At 36.8% G+C, this 21,939-nt stretch overlaps 1 long non-coding RNA gene across 1 annotated transcript; it reads right to left on the bottom strand.

Annotated features, from left to right (window-relative positions):
* Window positions 1-2,566: 2,566 nt before the first annotated feature.
* LOC120758942 (uncharacterized) lies at window positions 2,567-20,345 on the bottom strand. Its single transcript, XR_005703079.1, has 3 exons — window positions 20,212-20,345; window positions 3,216-3,270; window positions 2,567-2,871 (listed from the first exon to the last, which is right to left on the bottom strand). It is a non-coding gene; the product is annotated as an uncharacterized LOC120758942 (long non-coding RNA).
* Between the last annotated feature and the right edge of the window lie 1,594 nt (window positions 20,346-21,939).

Raw genomic sequence — 21,939 nt, 5'->3', positions numbered from 1 at the left:
AATAATGCATGGGATGAAAGGGGAAATTAGTTTATTTGAATAATCAGGATACAGCCAGATGACATTTAAGATCAGTGTAATTTACTAACAATAAAAGACATTGTATTTTCCTAATTTTTTTTCCTATTATATGTACAGACCTGTTGCAGCTATAGTAGCACAAGTGGTCTGCAGAATTTTTATGCACTTTTGTCCATGAACATTGAAGAAAAAGATTTTTGATCGAACCAGAAGTCGTGATGTGTCAACTCTTTAGGGAAATATCTGAGTTTGCATATGAATATTGATGTGATAGATGAGGGGTTTTTTCCTACTAAAGCTACAGTCATTCAATCAGAAAGCAGCTGAGAGTATGAAATGGTGGGGGTCTGTTCCAACCTGTAAATAATGAACTTCAGAGAGCTGAAGACATCTTCAAGGTGAACATATCAAATTACTTCTAGCCTACTATATGTTTGTATCTAATCTTCAGTTAACAACTGCAAAACAATAAAAATCTGAAGCTGCTTACATATAATTTTCAAAAATAAAAGAGCTAAACAATTTGTTAACTATAAAGAAAGATTTGATGGACAAAAATTTTACAGTAAAAGTTTTGTTGACATATAATTCCGAGATTTTATGAGGGGTCTGGTAAAATAAAATTACTTCAGCTATTTCCTATAAGACTACTAGTACTTTTAGAAAGTAATAAAAACAGAATAAAGTAATAAAACAAAAAACAAAACAAACAAACAAACAAAAAAAGCCAACCCCCCACCCCTACTAAATCAGTTACTTTTCTATCTCAGGATAATAATTTTACAAAAGCAGAATTTATACTACCCAAGCAAAGGATGCACACAGAGAATTACTTCACAGCACAACACACTGCAGGACAATAGTTCTGTAATATAGTGTGTCCTTCATGTTTCTAACTGCCTTGCAATCATATTTCTACATATTTATCTCTCTCATCCTCTTAAAATTTTCAGTTCCTTTCCAGCAGATTGCTCCACGGCTGCCCCAGATGGACAAGTGACAGCATATGCTATGGCTGCGTGCGCTACTGCTGGCCAGCAAGCATGTGCGTGCTGATAGACCTAACAGCTGGCAACACAAAACTGGTAATTGCTGAACTCATAACACTTGCTGGAATTTAATTATGTTCATGACCTTTAATCCTCTGCAAATTTGGTTCAAATTGACAAGTCATGGAAAACTTCTAGCATTAAGACCATGTGATTGCAACACTGCCTCTTTTCTAAAAGACCCTTGGAAATTTTTTCAGAAGTAACCTCAGTGAGATAGCAACAGTTCAGAAAATTAAGTATCAAGGTCTGTTCAACATCTTTATTGGCAACATGGACAGTAGGATGAAGTGCACCCTTAGAACATTCACTGAAAATGCTGAGCTGTGTGATGCAGCTGACATGCTGTAGGAAAGGGATGGCATCCAGAGGGACTGGACAGGCTGGAGAGCTGGGCCTGTGCAAACCTCCTGAGGTTTAACAAAGGAAAGGGCAGGGTCCTGCACATGGGTCAGGGCAGTCCCAGGAACACCCACAGGTTGGGCAGAGAAGTGTTTGGAAGCAGCCCTGAGGAAAAGGACTTTGGGGTGATGGCTGATGAAAAACTCAGCATGAGCCAGCAGTGTGTGCCCCCAGCCCAGAAAGCCAATGGAAGCCTGGGCTACATCCAAAGGGTCATGGCCAGCAGGTCAAAGGAGGTGATTCTCCCCCTCTACTCTGCTTTGCTGAGTGTTGCATATACTTCTGGAGCACCCAACATAAGGACATGGCATAGAACGATTGAAGTTAGTCCAGAGGAGGAACACAAAATTGATAAGAGGACTGAAACTGGGGCTGTTCAGCCTGGAAAAGAGAAGTGAAGACCCCATAGCAACTTTCCAGTATCTTAAGGGAAGCCAAAGAGGAACTCTTCATGACGAACTGTAGTGATAGGTCAAGGAGTAACAGGTAAAAACTGAAAAAAGGAAAATTCAGTTTAAATAGTAGGAAGAAATTCTTTAATATGAGAGTGGTGAGGCACCAGAACAGGTTGCTCTATGAGATTTTAGATTCCCCAGCCCTGAAAGTGTACCAGGCCAGGTTGGGTAAGGCCTTGAGCGATCTGGTGTTCCTTCCCGTGTCATGGAGGTTGGGACTAGATGATCTCTAAGGTACTTTCCAAACCTTAACATTCTGTGATTCTATAAGGTCACAGAAGTTTTTTAGTCAGGGGATGAATATTAGCACCAACATTGAGTCTGAGGTGCAAGTCAGATTATTTTATTCTTATCACTGTCTGAATAATCTTGAGGAAATTAATTACTAGCTATCAAAACTATAAAAACAACTGCAGGAAAAAGTGATCCTAAACACAGATAAGTGTACAGAAATATATGCCAAAATGCACATTCTTTCAGTATCCGACTGGGACTCACTATTAGTGATTGGTATGGTTTAATTTCAGAATAATTTATTATTTTGTCACTGGGCCTGCTGAAAATCAACTGTTTGAAAAATAAAGCATGACTGGGAAAATTAATGGATAAGAGGCAGAAGGAGAAGTAGAGAGCAGCATATAGCTTATCTTCATAGAAATTTTTATAACAAATAAAATTTTGCGAATTCAAAAGCCCTACGGAATGTTCTATTGATGTATCTTAGTTTAAGGTGTGGAATAATTAGAATAGAAAAGCATGCATTAGAGTAAAATGTGACCTAACTCAACAAAAACCCCTGTCAGGAACATGTACACAACTATTTGTAAAATAGTTGCAAATAATGAACAAATTTGTAAAAATCAAAACCCAGGAAAACAATATAATGAAAACATATGATGGCTATTGACAAAGTCATGTAAGAGTAAGTCCATTCATCTGTACATCTGAAAAGACAAAACCATATAATCATAGTTAAAATATTTAAAATGTCTAGTGTCATGAAACATAATCTTTAAGAAGTGAAAATCAACACAGGGCATTTTTCTTGAAAGTAGCTTGTCTGCATCTTTTATACCCACTGAATCCACTACACCAAATGTAATGGTCACTTTAAAGCCCTTAAGTTTCCCTCCCACTTCTGCAATATCACTTGTTCTCAGTCTTTGACCCATTCTGACACACATTTTGTTTCTCCAGATTCATAATTATGCTTCCCAAAAAATCAGTGCAAGTTAAATCTCTGTCTTCTTTTCATCAGTCCTCAGCAGATTTATTGGTAAGAACTTACCTCTTCATAGTCTATGTTGGTCTTGATCCCTTGGGAGAAAAGCAAGCATGACGGCCTGGAATCAGACATGGAAACACAGCAAAGGTGTACTTCTCTGATCATTTATTGTGGTTCAAAATGAGATGTTCTTTCACACTCTCTAGTAAATAGCAAAGCTAACTAGGATGGAACACCCATTTCAGTAGCAGACAAAGGAAATACACGCTCTAGCTGAGACAAGCACTATGCATTATCATGATTCAGTACTTCTCTTGCCTTTTCAAAAGAGTGGGTAAATGCCTGCTATACAGAGACATTCACTGAGAGAATTTTAGCTACAATACTGTTCACAGAAATGTTTTAATGTAAGTCTAAGAGGAAAAAAAACCTTGTCCCATTATTAATTTATCAGGTTCAAAGACTCTCCCTGCAGAGCTTACATGATGACACAGAAAATAATATATTGCAAATAATAAGGTAAATGAATACTGTAAGTTAGATACAAATCCAATACAGCTTGAACACAATACATTACTGAACCCAAAAGTTTGAAATACTCTGGGACAGTGAGCACTAAGATCGGAAATTCTATGATGGTTGTAAAATGTAGAAAGGTTGAATATATATGTGTGTGCTTCTTCCTCTTTTGACCTAACAGAAGGTTGAAAAATGTTGGTAATGACACAAACTTCAAGTCAGTATCAATATACCTTATGCTTATCTATTTCTTAAATTAAGGATCATAAAAAGGAAAGATGCAGCAAAAGATGAAAATCTTACATACAACTGTATGTTCAGTTGTAGGGATATCTTAGAAGAGGTGCATATTTAGTAGGAGCCAATAAAGACAACTCATGCAATTTTTCTTATAGGTCAGTTATCTGTATTTCCATATTACAAAAAAATAGAATGTACGTGACAAAAGTGAATATAACAAACAGAGACACAAAAACAAAACAATGAAATTAGTACGGTTTCAAATTTTAAACCTATTTTAATAACCTAGAAAGCCACTCCTCATACTCACAAGAAAATTCAAACAAAAGCAGTTGAAGGAAATCACCTGAAGTCCAACTTTTTTTTGTGACATGTTAGCTCAATCTTTAATGGACTTTATAAACACACACTTTTGGTCTTTGTTCTAATCCAAAATTTGAAAGGCCAGCATACCCTCTCTTCAGTATGAGAACTAGGATAGTGTAACCAAGAAGAGAATACATTTTTTCTGTATTTCAACACTGCAAAGACTATTCAACAACAAGACAATTTTTTTTTCCTTGTATTTCATCTCAGATCGGGATGAGTCAAATTGACTAGGTTCCCTCTGTCTGTCTTTATAAAGAATCATTTCTTGTCACTTTATATTCATGAGGTAATTAAAAAATGTATGTTTTTTAACAGATGTCTATTAGACATAAGGAAGTAGATCAGTGTCTAGGTCATTTGTGTAAGAAGCACTTTAAAGTACAGAACAGTTTACTTAAGGATAAAATAAAATATTCATAATTTCAAAGTTAGATCTAAATGTAATAGCCTTTTTATTATTGTTGTTTGTCTCAAACAAACAAACAAAACCAACAACAACCCAACAAAAGAACTGACTTTTAAGAGAAACTTGAAAACACTAGAAATTCTTTCTTTTGGTAAATCCTGTAGTAATAATTTTTTATGATATGAATGGACCCCTATACCTAAGCTTTTTAGGAAGAAAATAATGAGTTAAAATTCATGACCAAAAGGGAAAGCTCATGTGTAAATTTGCTTGAGCTAAGGTCCTGAAATTCTTCTCTAACACTGATACCATCAAAAGAAGATAGAAACCTCCTCAGGTTGCATCTCCCCAGGGACTCTCCTATATAGTCTGTTCATCTCAGACATTTCTATGACTTTCATTCTTTTTATAGTTTGTGATCAATAATATTATGTTGGTGATACAAACATGATAATATTCTATATGGGCTGTGTTTGCCCTGATTTTGCTGATAGTGATGACAACAAAACTCTATCTGCCTCACTTTATTTGCACAATAGTTAACTAGCATTAACTATATCAGAAGTGGTTTTAATGTTCTAGAGTGTACTAAGGAAATTCAATATAAGGTTCCTCCTAAGTATATTAATAATAATATTAATAATATATAAATACCTATAGTTGTTTTTGCTACTCTGTTTTATTTCTAATTGAGCCTCAAAAGGAATCAATTGGAATTAAATTTCAAATTAATTGAAATAGAAACATTATCTTCAAAATGGTCACTCTAAATCCATTGGTAAACTCAAGAGCTCTAAACAAAATTAAAATCAGAAGACCCCATCTTACATAACATTCTCAAGGGAAAAAAAAAAAAAAAAAAAGGTACAACTCCTATATAATGGTAAGATAATTCCAGAAGATGGCCATTCAATATTCCACGTCAGCATGTCTAGGCAGCATGACATGTTTTCATTAAGAAAAATCCATTTTCAGTGCACTTAGGCCTTTAACCCTGATAATCTCTTACTTTTGTCTTTATGTCTGTGGAAAACAGCATTACATGGGCTCATTATCAGAAAACTGCAATTTGGAGGAAGTATGTCAGAAATGACAGTCAGGTGCTACATCTTAGAGACTATCAATTAGTTCTGGTCGGTTTTGTTTCTTTATGTTAGTAGCTGTAACTTTGGTGGAAAATGCATACAAAACGTACGCAGATTGGGATAATTTAAAAATGAAATACTACAGCAATTTCAACTTCTTAATTTAATGCATATTTTAGTCTCACAAAATCCACATATATTAAAAAAAACTATAAAGAAAATATACTCCAAGTGCCCAAATAACATAATATGCTATTATGATGCAACATTCATAGTTCTTTTTCCATTGCAGAAACACAGTATCACATATAGCTGTTAATACTAGTATTTCCAACACATCAAACACACAAAGATTTTAAAATTTTCATTCTAAGCACCAATATCACACAAATGCAGTGTGAACTCCATAACTGGGTTACAAAAAAACAACAAACATTTCAGTACAACTTGCATTCTATTTGGCAAATAGAATTTAGCTTGATCTTTCTCTACGCAGGATCAGCTGAAAACTCTGCAGTGCAGATCATGATGCACTACATGGGCATCATGAACGTTCATGCCCAAGGAGCAGTGTTAAACCTGTCTTTTATTTAGGTTTATTAGTGTCTGCTTGTTCCTGTGGTAACTACTTTTCATGAAGGCACATTTCAGTGTAAACTAGTCCAAACAAGCCTGTCCTGATGGTTGTTTTGCCTGGTTTTTATTTGCAACACACTGCATAGATAGTATTCTAAGCTACATGCTTAAGGGAAAAAAACTAAAATCCCCATGTCCTGTGTCCTGGTGATCTGGAGGTTCCAAAACTAAAGAAATAAAATAACCAGAAATCCTACTTCCTTATTGTCATTGGTTGGCACATTTTTATTTTTAGTTAGGAAGGAATGTGGAGTGTTTTTCCCTGTCAGGACCTTGGAATTGTTTTAGAAAGGACAGGGACCTATTAAAAGGCTCATTTGGGATATTGGCATCTGCTTTGACTACTGAGAATATTAAACGTGACTTTGGGAAGTACCCATATAAATCCTGATTTTGTGCATGTGAGGCCCTTTTTTTTTCCCTCCTGGTCAGCTGAACAGGTAACATCGAGTTGCGCCTGCTGGCCCCCCCCCCCCCACCTTTTGGACAGGGAAGCTGGCCCCCGCAAGGGCCTGGCCAGGCTTCATCAGCTCCCAGAGGGGGAGGAGAGGTTGCAGCTTAACATCAACTACTTTTTCAACTTCCCTGGAGCCCCAGAGCCCCCAGAGCAAGGAGGGATCTCTGCCAGACCCCTGATAACAACTATGGGCCCGTTTAGGCCGAGGCGACCCCAACTGTCACAGAGGGATGGGCAGAGCTCTCCCAGCTCCGCCCTCCCCTCCTCTGGTGATTCCAGACAGAAAAGAAAAAGAGTGGAGGGAGGAAACCAGGCTGATCTGAAGTGCAGCATGAGAGACATCTGCCCAGGGCAGAGATCACATGGCCACTGCAGGCCTGGGCAGAGATTTAACCCTCTCTTGGCAAAACGAAGCTTCCAAGGCCTAACCATTCCCTGAGAGAGGAAAGAAAGAGTGTATATAGAAAAGACACGGCATGAAGTCAGTGGAACAAGAGTGAAAGAACTGATAAAGGTTATCAGAAGAGGGATTGAGGATGTGGACACTCTTAACCAGACTTCTCTGGGGTAAACTATGGAGAAATTGACTGTTTCTTGTAACATCTTAATGTTGTTTGGGGGAATGCTAGTTCTAATCAAAATCAAAAATTGATGACTGAGATTCAAGTGAGAATCTCAAAGCCCCTTGCTCCTGGAGTAAAAGGAGGTCTCTATTTCTTTTGACATAGAGATGATTTTAGAGGTAGAAGAAGAGAATCCTTTGTTTTGTGTAGGAAGAAGCATTCTTAAAACAGTACCCCAAATATGCTGAGAGGCCCATAAGTAGCCTGGGGAAGTGATGCTAATGGATGCAACAGCAAAATCTGCAAAAACTCCAGGCAGTTGCAGATTTGTGACATTGGGAGGGACAAGACGGTTTTTGTCTTGCAGCAAATGTCTCCATAAGACTGTAGAGAGACTCCTCCCCCAAAGTGATGAAAGATTATGTTCAAATGGTGAAACTGACTGAAAATCACAGAATGTGTCTCTCTATGTTGTTTTGTAGGAAAGTTAACAGTTTGTAGGGGGAAGAAAGAGTGTTTTGAAGTTTCATTATATTTTGGTTTTTTGTTTGTTTTTTTTTTTTTCCCCCAGCTTTTCCATTCTTTTAGCTTGTGTTAATAAAATTAATTGTTTGTTTTTAAGCTTAAGGCTGGTTTAATTTCTCCTGATATTCTCCCTCAAAAAGAAAATAATCACTAAGACAACTACACTAAATTTAGCAACCAGTATTTAGTGAACCTGAAACCACTACATTAATTGGTGTTTCTGCCTGGTTATTGAATTAAAACCATTACACTTACTTTCAATTTATCATTAGATTATCTGAAACATTCCTTATAATTTCAAGACTGGTCATTAAGGGCATGATTATTTCTAAGTATTATGATTTCCATAAAAAACACTAATGAGATAAATATATTAATTGAACAGGAACACTATAAGATTACAATACCAGACTTAGTTGAGGTTGTTATCATAGAATATATTCAGTTGGAAGGGACTCTTCAGGATTATTGAGTCCAGCTCCTGGCCCTATGCAGGATACCACCCCAGGAGTCACACCATGTACCTGAGAGCATTGTCCAAATGCTTCTTGAAATCTGTCAGGCTTGGTGTTGTGACCATTTATCTGGAGAGCCCGTTCCAGTGCCCAAAAACCCTCAGGAAAAAGAAATGTTTCCTGATATCCAACCTAAACCTCCCCTGACCTCAGCTTCAGGCCATTTCCAAGTCCTGTTACTCGGTCATGAGAGAGAAGAGACCAGAACCTGCCCCTCCATTTCCCCTCACAAGGATGTTTAAGACCACCATGAGGTTTCCTCTCAGTCTCCTCTTCTTCAGGCTGAACAGACCAAGTGACTTCATCTGCTCTTCATACGACTTCCCCTTAAGGCCCTCCACTATCCTCATTGCCCTTCTTTGGATGTACTCTTTTTTTTTTTTTTTTTTAATATATATTTTTTGGCACTCAAACCTGCCTCCCCAGTGGAAAGAAGAGTGGGACAATCCCTTCTCTTGCCCAGCTGGCACTGTACCTCTAACAGTATTGGCCCTCCTGGCTGCCATGGTTCATGTTCAACCTTCCATCAATCAGGATCCCCAGGTCCCTTTCTACAGCACTGGTCTCTGGTTTCTCACTTCCTAGTCTATACATAAATCAGGGTTTCCCCATCCCAGGTGCAGAATCCAGAACTTGCTCTTTTAATTTCTTTTCACTTCATATGGTTAGTGATTGCCCATATCTCTAATTTGTCAAGGTCTCTCTGCCCTTGAGGGAGCCCACAGCTCCTCCAATTTAGTGTCATCGAGAAACCTACTTAGTATTTCTCTCAAGTTTTTCATCGAAGATGTTTATAATGTTGAAGAGTAACAATATGTTAACCAGTAAGAGAAAAATTTCCTAAAAATAATCTTTACAACATTTTAGTGTACCAGTGAAATTTTTTGTCACTTAACCTTGCTTGAAATAATAGGAAGCCATGTAGCAGAAAACTGAATATCCTAATATTTTCACAATTCTAAAAAATATGTTAACTGCTTATTTATTTCATGCATCAAAACCTAGGTGTATGACTTCTTTTTTCCCCAGATATCTATTATATGGTAATGAATTATAGTTTTGAGCATAAATTATTCATTGCCAAGTTTGCCCATATGTAACTGTGCACAGAGAGATTTGAGCAGGTGCAGTTTGGGGAAGCAGGATTTTTCGTCTCAGAATCAGTAGGTGTGCTTACAAAAAGTCATATATGTGCAAAAATGTCATCAGTTACATTATCTGTGGTTCCAGAACTAGCATGGTGCCTTCCAGCTTCAGAGTTATCCTACCTACTCTACTGGGCACTGTGGACATGTCCTTAGTAGTCTGGGTATGCCAGCTGTTAAGATTTTAAACATAAGTCTTATGATATTTTCTGTTTTCCTGGAAGATCCTGAGGAAAGAATTCAAAGCCCTCAGCCTGCATGCTAAAAAATTTTGCTTGTATTTCTTCAAGTCATGGAAAAAAGCTTTGAAATTTAACTAAAAATGTACCCTAAAAGATAAGAAAGCTAAGAGAAATGCAAACATCCAATTTTTTTTTTTTTTCCCCTTCTAACTCGTGTAATGTTGAATGACTCTTAAATCTTGAGGTTTGGTGGGGGTTTTTTTTGTATTTTTTTTTTTCTTCAGTTTTTAGGCACTGAAAAAGTTCCTAAAACAAAACAGAGGAAAAACCAGCCACGATAGAAGCAATACAGTGGGTATGTTGTGTCACATATGGTATATCCATAGGAAAGCCAGAATTTGTTGGGAATGTGCAGCTTCCAAAGGATGACTTCACTTCACTGCACCAAATACAGCTACTGACATGTGCTATGTGTGCCGTTATTACACTCTACCTCTTAAAGTCAATAGTAAATCTAAACATTATGATTTCCTGAGCACAGGACCTGCATTTCTGCAAACTACTCTTAGCATCCATTACATCTATTATTTCTATTACAAAAACTTCATATTTTGAACCTGTCTTTTAACATAAATTTTATTAAACCAAATACTTGTTTAGCATATCATTATGCCAAAGATGCATCATGAAAACAGTAAGCAGCCAATGATGTCTTAAGCAGTTAAATGTTTTATCGTGAGCCTACTCAGGGTATTTAATTGCTCTTGATTTCTCTAAACTTATTAGAGGGTGGGTATTTTTATCACTTTGTATAATGTTCGTACCATTCTGGTTATATGGTGTTATAGCCAAGGTTTGATTTTATTAAAAAAAAAAAAAAAAGGAAAAAATCAGGGTCAAATAGTCTAGCAGACCAGCAGCGACAAGTGTGAAATTTAAGGAGAAAGACAAAATATATTAGAAGCTTCCATTCCCACTGCCTGAACAGTTCTATGCTGTTGTCACCTAATAAGTGCCCACTAATTAAAAAAAAAAAAAGTTGTCATGGGGGGAAAAAAGGAACATTAAAACCACAATGTTTCTAAGTTAAATTTACTGAACAGGCCAAGTTAGACAGAGGCAGCGTCAGGAAAAGCAGCTACTCTCATGCACAATTAGCTGAGATTTCTCCAGTTATTTTTTCAGTGACCAGCAGAGCTCAGCCACAGGAACACAACATTGACTCAGGGTAGTTTCAATGTCTGGTTCAGGACAAGAGGTCAACACCCACATATGACTTATTCATCTGGGCCTTCTTGAAGGCATTGAATGTTCATGTAGCAACACTTTCCCCAGTCTTTCGTACTGGTGGCAATAAAGACTACGTGTAATCAAATCATTATCATACTGTACCTTTCCATCAGTTTCAGGTATTGTTCTGTGTCACAAGTGAGTACTTTAAGATCACTGAAAAAAATCACCAGCAAACGTATCAGCAACATGAAAAGCACTAGCATGGCAAAAATCATTTGCGAAGTTTGCTCCACTTACTAGAGGGTTAAAGCACACTGAGATAAAAAAAAAAAGAAACAAAAAATAAATTCCAGAGTCAATAAATCCAAACTGAAATAAACCCAAAACTACCTCTGTGGAGATCAGGGAGGAAGACAAAATAATAGGAAAGGGTAAGGATAAAAAGGAGTGTGGACTAAAGGCCAAACAGAATTTAACTCGTAACTTAAGTCAAACTATTTTCCAAAGGATTCATACAGAATTTACTATGCCGCAACAATAACTTATGTCCAGGCTTAACTTACTTACAAGCAGAAAGTATTTAAGGATCTAGGAGAGCAGCATTCTGAATACATTTACTGTGGCATATTCGCACTCACATGCACACAGACAAAAAGAGTCTGCAAAAAATACCAGTGAAAAATTCCACTCAAATTCAGTGAAATAGTCACTTCAGATGCCTTTGCATCTTCCCAACAGGCAAAGGGTTGAACCTTGAGGAGAGTATCAGCCCAAGATCCACTGTTGTTTGGTGACCCTCCAAGTAAAAATCTTACAAGTTCACTTGAGACATAAAATTTAGAGAATTAAGGATTTTAGAGGGGTTAAGATTTTAGTTAGAGATAAGCTTTGCTGAAATTAACAAAAGTAGATAGGTAGGCCTTGCTGAAATTAAAAATTAGTAATTAACTAAGAGAAACTGGGTTTGGGATCACTCTTACATATTAAAAAAACTGATTACTTGTCAACTTTATGTTTGGTTAGCTGTGTTTATAATGAAGAATACAGAAACCGATAAATAGCTTTTAGGAATATAAGACAATTGTAGGCCTCCTCTGCCCAGAAATCCATTGAACAGTCACGAAGACAGGAAACAGGAGTCCTACAAAGGATTCATTTATCACATTTGCACTGAAAATGTAGAAAGGATAGAATGAGGAAGACTTCTTTACTTCCTCATTTTGGGGATCCCTCCCCATGAAAAGGACCATCGACCCATTTCAAAGAACAAACTACGCATGCTTAATAGCCTTTTAGCTAATTACCATACGAAGCAGGGAATGGGATGTACCAGGGTTATGAATATACATTTGTGGTTTAGGTATTCATTACTTTCGTAAATAAAAGGACTCTGTGATAATCTGTAAATTGCAGTGTGCATTTGAGAGCTATCCTGCATGCTGCTCGGCATCATAATAGACATACACTTTCTAACTTTAAACTGTTAGAGAGTTTTTGTCTGTCACAGCTGGGTATCGATACTAGATCAATACCCATACTTTCTTTAATAAGTCACACTAACTCCAAGAGGTCCCACTCAGAGGGAGGCTGCTGGTCACAGCCTGCTGTGGTCCAGAAGACCTTACATAGTCTCATTTTGGGTCACAGTTCATTGGCCACAAGAAAGCTGGCTTAAGCAATTTTTCATCCTGGCTCCAATTTGGGTTGGTAACTTTCTTTGAAATTTTAATAATAGAAATATTATTCCACCCAAGTTGTTATTCAGGAAGAAAAAGAGGTGTCCAAGGCTCTTTGCTAAAAAAACCCCAAAAACAACAAACCACCAAACAAAAAAAAAAAAAACCAAAAACAAAACAAACAACAAACCAACCAACCCAGATGCTTGTTAGAAGAGTGTAGGTTCCTGGGAACAGATAGTGTTTCTCATGAGCTCAAGAGGAGCTCAGCCCAGGTGCTGTTCATCAAGGCTGAAGTGTAATAAGTATTTCTCAGCTCATGATGGGGGGATGGGGGGAGTGGGGGGCACCTGTTGTCACGTCTTTATCTGTACAAAGATTCATCACACTCTGTTTTGTTTTCATTACCCTGACATTCACATATCATTATATTCAGTTACTCAACCCTCAATCAAACCAAGGTCATGAACCTCCTGTGTCAGGAGTAAAAGAAACTTTTTTGTTTTAGCAAGCTCATTTATAATTAAATTAAGAAACTTCTTGAAGAATTATTGTGCATATTTTCTCTCTTTTTAGGGAAAATTAAAACTACTTAATGGACCACATGTTCAAGTGAAGTACACCCTGGTAGCATGACTGACTTGAAATATTTCTCGACCTAGAAAAGCACATACTCTGATTTCTCAGTTCATCTTTTTCCCACTCCACCACCTCTTCTGCATTTCATATCAGTTTGGCTATAGCATTAATGAAATATTAATAGTGATTTAATGTGAAACTACGCACTCTTAGAATGACCAAATATTCTATCCCTGTTCAGAATGACTTGTTCTGCCATTTTGCCTGTCAGGTCTCTTAATGTACTCTATTTTCACACCATCAGCTGATTTTCTCTGAAATGTAAAAAAACAAAGTAAATTTTTAAAGCTTTCTTACAATTTGTTCTGTTTGGATAAGAAATTTATACTTATCAATCCCTAGCAGACACTGTCATATTCTGACAAGCCTACTTAGATAGTTCTGAGAAGATAAAAATATATTTCCTTTGTTTCCTTTCTTGGGCTAGATTCTGCTCTCACTAAAAATATGAGTTTTCCAGAGAAATAATGTTGCTTTAACCTCTACTTCCAATATTTTCCTGCAAAGTACTTGGAGCTACTGACAAGTAAAAAACTGGACATGATCTGGCAATATGCACTTGCAGTTCAGAAAGCCAAATGTATTCCAGCCTGCATGACAACATATGTCACCAGAAGACCAAGGGAGGTGATTTTACCCTGCTACATCCAGCTCCAGGGTCCTCAGCAGAGAAAAGACAGCAGAGAAAAGACATAGACCTGGTAGAGTGGGTCTGGACAAGGGCCACAAATAACTGGAGGGATTAAATAGTTTTGCTATTAGGAAAGAGTGACAGAGTTGGGGTTGTTCAACCTGGAGAAGAGAAGGTTCCGTGGAAGCCTTTACCACAGGGTTTCAGGCTTAAAGGGGGTCTTGTGAGAAGTTTTTAGGGACAAACTTTTCAGCAGGGCCTCCTGCAACTGGACAAGGGTTAATGGTTTTAAACTGAAAAAGGATCAATTTAGACTAGATATAAGGAATAAGTTTTTACAATGAGGATCATTGTCATAGTTTGGGAATAGCATTCCCGCTTTCCCACCCCCACCATGTCCATGCTTTTCTTTCCAATCCAAGCCAGGCCCCTTCTTCTCAGAAGTGAGAATCCCTTCTTTCTGACCACAAGAGATAACCTGAAGTGGTACAGAGTAACAACCTAGACACGTCCTCACTGCCACTGCAAAAAATTAACCCTGTCCTTGGGTGAGACCAGGACAGTGATGAAACACTGGAACAGGTTGCCCAGAGGGGTGGTTGATGCCCAATCCCTGGAAGAATTCTAGGTTATGTTGGGTGGGGCTCTGAGCAACCTGATCTACTTGAAGATGTCCCAGCTCTTTGCAGGGGGTTGGACTAGATAACCTGATAACCAGATAACATCAACTGTCTATGATTTTATGATTTTTCAGAAAAAAAAAAAATCACATTTTTGTGGCAGCACTTTGTACATGGGGTGCCACAATATATCTAAGTAATTCTTTGGGATTTTCTTGTGTTGCTTATGCTTTTTAATAATGCATGGCATTTAGATATCTAGAAAATATATATCTTTATACTTTTAAATAAAGGAAAAAAAATCCACTAAATTGAGTGGTGCAAGACCTTTTCCTTTGCATTTTTCATGACCAGAATGATGTTCCACATTGTGACACTTCATGATGCTCAAAAGAGCTGTCACAAAATTAAATTAAACATGAGTGCCACCCTCTCTGTTTTCAGAGAAGAGGAATCTTAAAATGTACTTTAAAGATATTTATTTTGGAGAAGGTTTTTAAGTATCAGATTGGTGGGGAGCAATATGAAAATAGATGGATAGGATGGATGGGATGTATATTTACATTTTCCAGTGAGTATATAATATTTTTAATTTATGAGATGAATTTAAAAAAGTGATTGCAGAATTTCTATTCATGCTTCCTGAAAACAAGATACTATTTAATAGTTAATTAATAATGTTTTTAATGTATGGATTTTTCCTCTTTTCAACTTTTCCTTGGCCTTTTCATTATTTCTAGTGTAGCAAGGATTCCTCATTGTCATGTTTATAGAGCCAGGCAACTATCTTGTCTTTGACAGTATGAGTGAGAGCTGATTGTTCCTAACCACCTCACCTTTCTAATTTTAAAAATTGACTTGGAACTGTTCTACCCTTCTGGAGATTCTTTAAAACTTTCTGAGTATTAGTAGACAAATCTTAAATCCTCTTTTGAAAATCAGGCTTTTTTTGAGATATCTCAAAAATAGGCTTTCCAGAAACAAAAGAATCCCAGACCATTTCTCATTTTTGAAAATCTACACTGTATCTCATGGGAAATAGTATTAAAGAAGCTGTTCATACACAGCTTGTACTGGTCAAGAATAAAAAAAAAATTAATACATGAAACAGTAAAACTTCCTTTCTGTATCCCACAGGGTGAGATGGTTTCTTATCTTTATCTGAAGGCTACCTGACACATGCTGTTTTGTACCTGGACTTTGAGAAAAGGATGGCAGTCTGAAAAAGAATAAACATACTTCCAATGCCTTGAACATGACTCATACCATGCTTCTATCTTAGAAGATGCAAATGTTTACAAAATAAAAATATTTATTTTAATATATTTATATTATAAACTTAGGTAACATTCCTAAGCTGTCTTAACATCCAGGTTTTTTTACAGTTATTTCTGTAAAAAAAAAAGCTCTATTCATGAAAGAATTATGCCCTAGTCCAAGCTTGAATTTAGTCTGCCTTTTCAAAGTTTAAGTGTGCACTCAAAGGGAATTGGTATTCTAAAACATATCCTAGTCATGCTATGACTTTTCTGCCATGCAAGGACAGTAGGCAAACACAAGAGGCAAGGGGGTGAATCAGACATTATATAGAGTAGCTTGTAAATGGAAAAAATAACCCTATAATAATCTAAAAAGCGATGGCATTTCAAAATTTGGGTATATAGGGAATGAAGGTTAGAGGAATTTGAAGCTTAGGGTATTTGCATATGACTAATGCCATATATATATATTACCATCGTATTTACTGCAGTTTTTCCACTGTTCCTATCCACTTCATACAGGTTTCAAAACTAGGCACTGAGAAACCTCTCATTACGACCAAAACACGTAGTCAAGACTTTGGTATGATAGAAAGATACAAATACATACACTTGATAACCCCAAATAATATATATATATATATTATTTTTAGGAGTTAAGAAATGTTCACATACTGTTCAGCTATTACCAGTATGGTATCCCTTGAAGAAACATAAGGGGAAAAAAAAAAAAGAAAAAAAAAAAAAAAAAAGTAGATAACAACTGGTACATTCTTCTATCAACATTCCATGTTTCTTCTCTGTAAAGCCAGCAGAAGAAACTGTTGCTTGGTCATTTTACTATCCTGAGGCAAAAGGAAGACAATTACAATACAAACTTCCTGACCTCTCAACATTCTAAGAAATTACTCATTACTTTTCTTTATTGAATTCAACTGTCCTTTCCAGCTATCTGGATGATCTGTACAGTGTTTCTCAAAGAGAATTCTTAGCTCTTGATTCTGCTCAAATAATCTATAAAAATTAAAAACTGAAATCAGAAGATGGAAAAGAGTTTATTAGGATAGACCCAAAGTTTTATGCAGTTACTCAGAGGTCTGTTAAATGTCAGAAAATCTTCACACCAACCTACCCCTCTTCCAGTTCTTCTCCTCAGCACTAAAGTAGCCATTCTCTCCCCTCCCCCTGCCCCCCATTTTAATTTTGTATGTGTCCATTCTTTTCTATTCTAGTTTAGCAAGTAATTCACAGTATATAGGATCCATACTTTCAGTTTAAATATCAAACCTGGATTTTGTAAACACCTCTATTAGTGTTGACATTACATTTTAATTAACAGGCAAAGCCAGCTCTTTGTTGAAAACAAACCATAGTGCTTTATCTATCATGTAGACTCATCTTGTTCCAAGTACATACTGATAACAAGTACAAATACATTCATTATTGTTAACACAAGGAAAATTTCATTATCATGTTTTTCTCTAATTCCACACCTGTTCCTTTTTTATTATTAAAACACATAAAATTCAAGGCATAAGAATTACTTTACATCTTTATAACAATGTGTCTTTAAAGACAGTAGTCTTTAAAGTTTTCAGTAAAACTAGATGGACATCTTTCATATCCTTTAGCTTCATCTTTAGATCATAGTCCCGTAGAACTAAGCATAAGAACTGTCCAGCCTAGGGTGTTGGATTTTGTTTTTCTTCCCAAAAGTAAAAAGTGACTCAAGGATACAGATGCTCTAAACACAGAGCAATTATACACCTGCACATGTAAACAGAATCACAAAACCACAGAACTGTGAAGCTGGAACAGACCTCTGGAGATCTTCCAGTCCAAGTCCTTCCTCAAAGGAGGGACAACTAAGGCAAGTTGCTCAGGGCTGTGTCCTCAGTTACTACATGCATGGAGACTCCACAAACACTCTAGCTCATTGGTTTAGTGTTTGACCACCTCTAGAGTGGTAGACTTTTCCATTATTTCTAATTGGAATTTTCCATGTTGCAACTCATCTTTCTTTAACCAGGCTCATCAAAAGGTTATGTAGGAAGTGTGTAAACATAGGGATACAGAGCAATTGTGCTGTCCTAGTTCAAGCTAGGGAAGGGTCAATCTTTTGCAGTTGTAAGGAAAGGGCATGGCTAGGACCTGGAAGTTATTCTGTACCACCTCATGCAATTTCTGGGGTAAGGCAAAAGGGACTCTTTCCAGGAAAGAAGGGGTCCTGGTCTGGCAGAGGATATGCAGCAAAAGGAGACATCCAGTACTGTTTGTTGTCAGGGGTCTCTGTCTGAACTGATCTTTCTTGCACTCTTTGTCATTCGTAGTGTTGCTGTTACTGCTCTTTTTCTTATCTCATTGATGTTTCAAGCAAATTGTTCTCATGGCAACCCATGATCTTTGCCTTTTGTGCTTCCAATCCTCCTCTCCAGCCCACTGCAGGGAGGAAGGGAAGGAGAAATCTGGGGAGTGAGAGAGCAGTGTGTGGTTTGGAGAGTCTTGATGGGGGCATTAATTTGGGAAGCACCATTCCTAAATCACAAGAGGTACAAAAGGAAGCATCCTATTTCATAGCAGAATGGCTTTTTTTTTCTTTTTTTTTGGTGTGTGTGTGTGATTTACACTTTGATTTGTCTTCAGAGTCCTTGAGGATAGATCCATATTACTATGGAGGTTTTTTCATATATATATACAGTACAATGTTTTCACAAATTTTAAATTGTTAATAGGCACATTATAAAAAGACTTAATTGATATTTTACTGAATATACCCCTGTATTTGCAATGTTTATTCATAGCCAAATGAGAGCCAGGAAATAATATGAAATGTCAATAACAAGCAAACCCACTATCCTTTAAAAGAAAAATTGAGATGTTCCCTAGCATGATTAAATATATGCAAGAACTGTATTCATTCAGCCTATTTATGCAAATAAAGTAATATCTATTTGCTGTCATGTTTCTATTGCCAATCAAAACAAGAAAAAAATATTAAAGGAAAGCATGGATAATCAGTGATAAGAAATTATATAATAATAAGTGACTAATTATCACTTTCCAGAACTGAGTTTGCAGCTTCACATACTGACATAATATTGATAGTTATTCAGAGGAACTATACTCCATTTCATGGGGTCTGTAGTCTTATTATATTTTGTGGTAAAAATTATTTCTGGAACAGGGATTTTGATTTTGAAAGAGGTTTGTAAATGCTTATAGTTTCAAGGATATGCCATTTTGTGCATGTATTTTTCATAATGAAAAATATTTTTCTGAAAATGAGACTTCAAAGACTCCCTTACAATTTAGCCAGACTCCAGGTTCATGGAAGAACGTTCTTCTGGCAAATTCCTCTACCCCACATGAGGACAGTTTTAGGCCTTGCATTCCATTCTTCCACAAAGGAAGACACATGCAATTGACAGTATAAACCAATACACATTCATAAAATCCCTACATATCACAACATGAATAAATAGGTGGGCTAACACTAAAATACCTATTTTTCCTCTCTGTTAGCCACAAAAAGTTAGCAACTGGTACACATACTCCTTTCTGAAGTGCCCTTAAAAGTCTCACAGAGATTAAAGTAGCCCACCTCTTGGAAAGACCCAACACTTAGTGCTGGTACAATTCTGCCTATTGGATTGAATTTGTAAAGACTAGAGGAACAGTTAGATTTTAAGGAGTTTGACAGAAAAGTTCATGTGAAGGGTACATTGGCTTTAATAATAACAGCAGTTCATCTTTAGCTTTAAGAAGATATGCTGTTTTTTGGATATCATATTTCATTGTCTCTTGAATTTTATATAATATGTTTCAGTTGACCTAGAAAAATAGCTTGAAAGCTCTGCCCAGCAATAAGTGCCTGGTCCTGAATTACAAGGTACCATTTAGATGGTACTCTTTACAAAAAGCATTGCTAACTGCATTAATTGTGAAGAAAGGGTCATTTTGCTTCATTTTAGCAAGAGCTTAGCACATGCCATTTGCAATGCCCTCAAATTAACTCTTAATACAGCAAAAATCTCGCAGAAAATCCATAGAAGCAATGATTCATAAATATGGCACTTATTTTTATAGAGTCACTTTTCAGAAAGGAATTGTATTTTAGACTGTTAAAGAGAACTCAAGGACTATGATCTACTAATTAAGCTGGGGTGAGAATTTGTCATTCATATTGAAACCTTGTTTGAACTTAGTCAAATCCCTTAGTATTGTAGTCGCTATTGAGATGGCCACAGCACTCAAGAGCACTTCTTTAAAAACTTCAGGGAGCCTCAAGTAACAGTACCTCATTACCCAAAATACCTTCTCTACATTGCAGTCCCATGGTATTTAAAAAGTCTTCCATACCTTTGCTAAGTTGCAGCTCCATGAGTCGCTCCACACGGCTCTGGCTCTTTCGCTCCTTCTTTCTGCATTTCTAGCTCACTGCTTCCTGTCCCTTCCTCCTCACAGCATGGCCAGCAAACTCCAACTGATCCCAACTGACTGACAACTCCACCAACTAATTTACTCTTTTGTCACCCATACCTGTGAGGGCAAGGCTGCTCCCACTCTTTGGTAATTAACGCAGATGCAACACATTAGGAGCAAGAGTGCCTTCAGCACTATCACTGTCTGTTCTCCCACACCTTGGAGTCTGTCCTTTAGAGTACTCACTTTGAAAATATGTATAACAACAATCTTAGATGTTCTACAAAGGTTTTGTAAACTTTAAGTCATATTTAATTCACTTTAATTCATGAAGCAGTTTTGATGTCATCACAAGAGAAATCATTGTAATCATCTTAAAAGTACAAAATAATTTTAGCTGAAGTATGCACATTTTCATAGTATGTATTTTCATAAAAAGTAAGCTCAATGAAATAAATACTAACCATTGGCATTTAATAAATCAGGAAGTGTATATGAATATTTATGACAGAAATGTACCAACAAAGAGGTATATTTGAAGCTGTTGATCCATTTCTGTGTAGAGAGCACCCAAGCAAATGTAAAATCAACTGTAAAGCCGAGGTCCTCACTTGGTGAGTTTATTTAAAGGGGTTTAGGGATTTTTTTATACCCTGAGATAGGTGCACAAGAGAAACCCAGCAATGTGCTCAGGAAATTAAACAAGAAACTTCTACCAGCAAACTTTGGAAGATCAGGAACCTGGCAAAATTTAAAGCAAACTTTCCGTCAAAATAAAGCATTTCACAAAGCATTGACTTAGCAAACTGTAACCCATGAAACATTAAATTTCCCAGATATGAAGAAGAGGAAATCAGAAGAAGAGAAAGAGAGAAAACAACAACAACAACCAATCAAACAAACAAAACAACAACAACAACAACAACAAGAGAGAAAAAAAGTAAGATATGGCTTCTACCCTTGGAACCAGCATGGTCTCAGCTGCCATAAATCCACAGACAATAGTGATATGACCATATGCGTCTTTGTGCAAGGTTTTTATCTGTTCTGGCCTCCTTTGGCCACACCCCCAGGTGGGGCTTGCAGCCTGATAGCCACTCTGGTGCTAGACTAGTGCACTGCGGGCAGGGTGTGGGATATTGTTTCTAGTGTGCCAGTGACCAACAGCTGGACTAGATGGCTCCAAAAGGGACAGGGTGTGGGACACCATCCCAATTTCACAGACCTTTCCCTGACCTGTCTCACACAAGCACTTTGATTGGCTTGAGCCAGTAACCACTTTTCTCAGTCTCTCACATTAACAAATAATTAACATGGTAGAATATCTACCTTAGTAAAATGACACTCTTCTTTGAGGGAAGGGAAGAAAAGAAACAGAACCTAATAAGTATTTTCAAGTACAGCCCTTTTAATATAACTGCATACTTTGCAGTCATATTAACTAAAGTTTAAATTTTTGCAGTCATATTAACTAAAGTTTAAATTAACTGGACTGGAGCAAATTATGTAAGAAAAGATGGCTTTTAAGTCATTAGCATAAAATCAGTCAATTTAATGAAAGGAATCCAGACAATTTGATATTATTATTTTTATTTTTTGTTAACCTTGTTAGCTTTTCTAAGGGTAAAATACCCTGAACTTTCTCAAATCAGCTACTCAATTTCA

Source organism: Hirundo rustica, chromosome 1 (genome assembly GCF_015227805.2).
Source record: "Hirundo rustica isolate bHirRus1 chromosome 1, bHirRus1.pri.v3, whole genome shotgun sequence".
In the NCBI taxonomy this organism is placed as follows: domain Eukaryota; kingdom Metazoa; phylum Chordata; class Aves; order Passeriformes; family Hirundinidae; genus Hirundo; species Hirundo rustica.
Note: the sequence above shows the minus strand (reverse complement) of the source record. Positions and strands in the feature narration are given on the sequence as shown.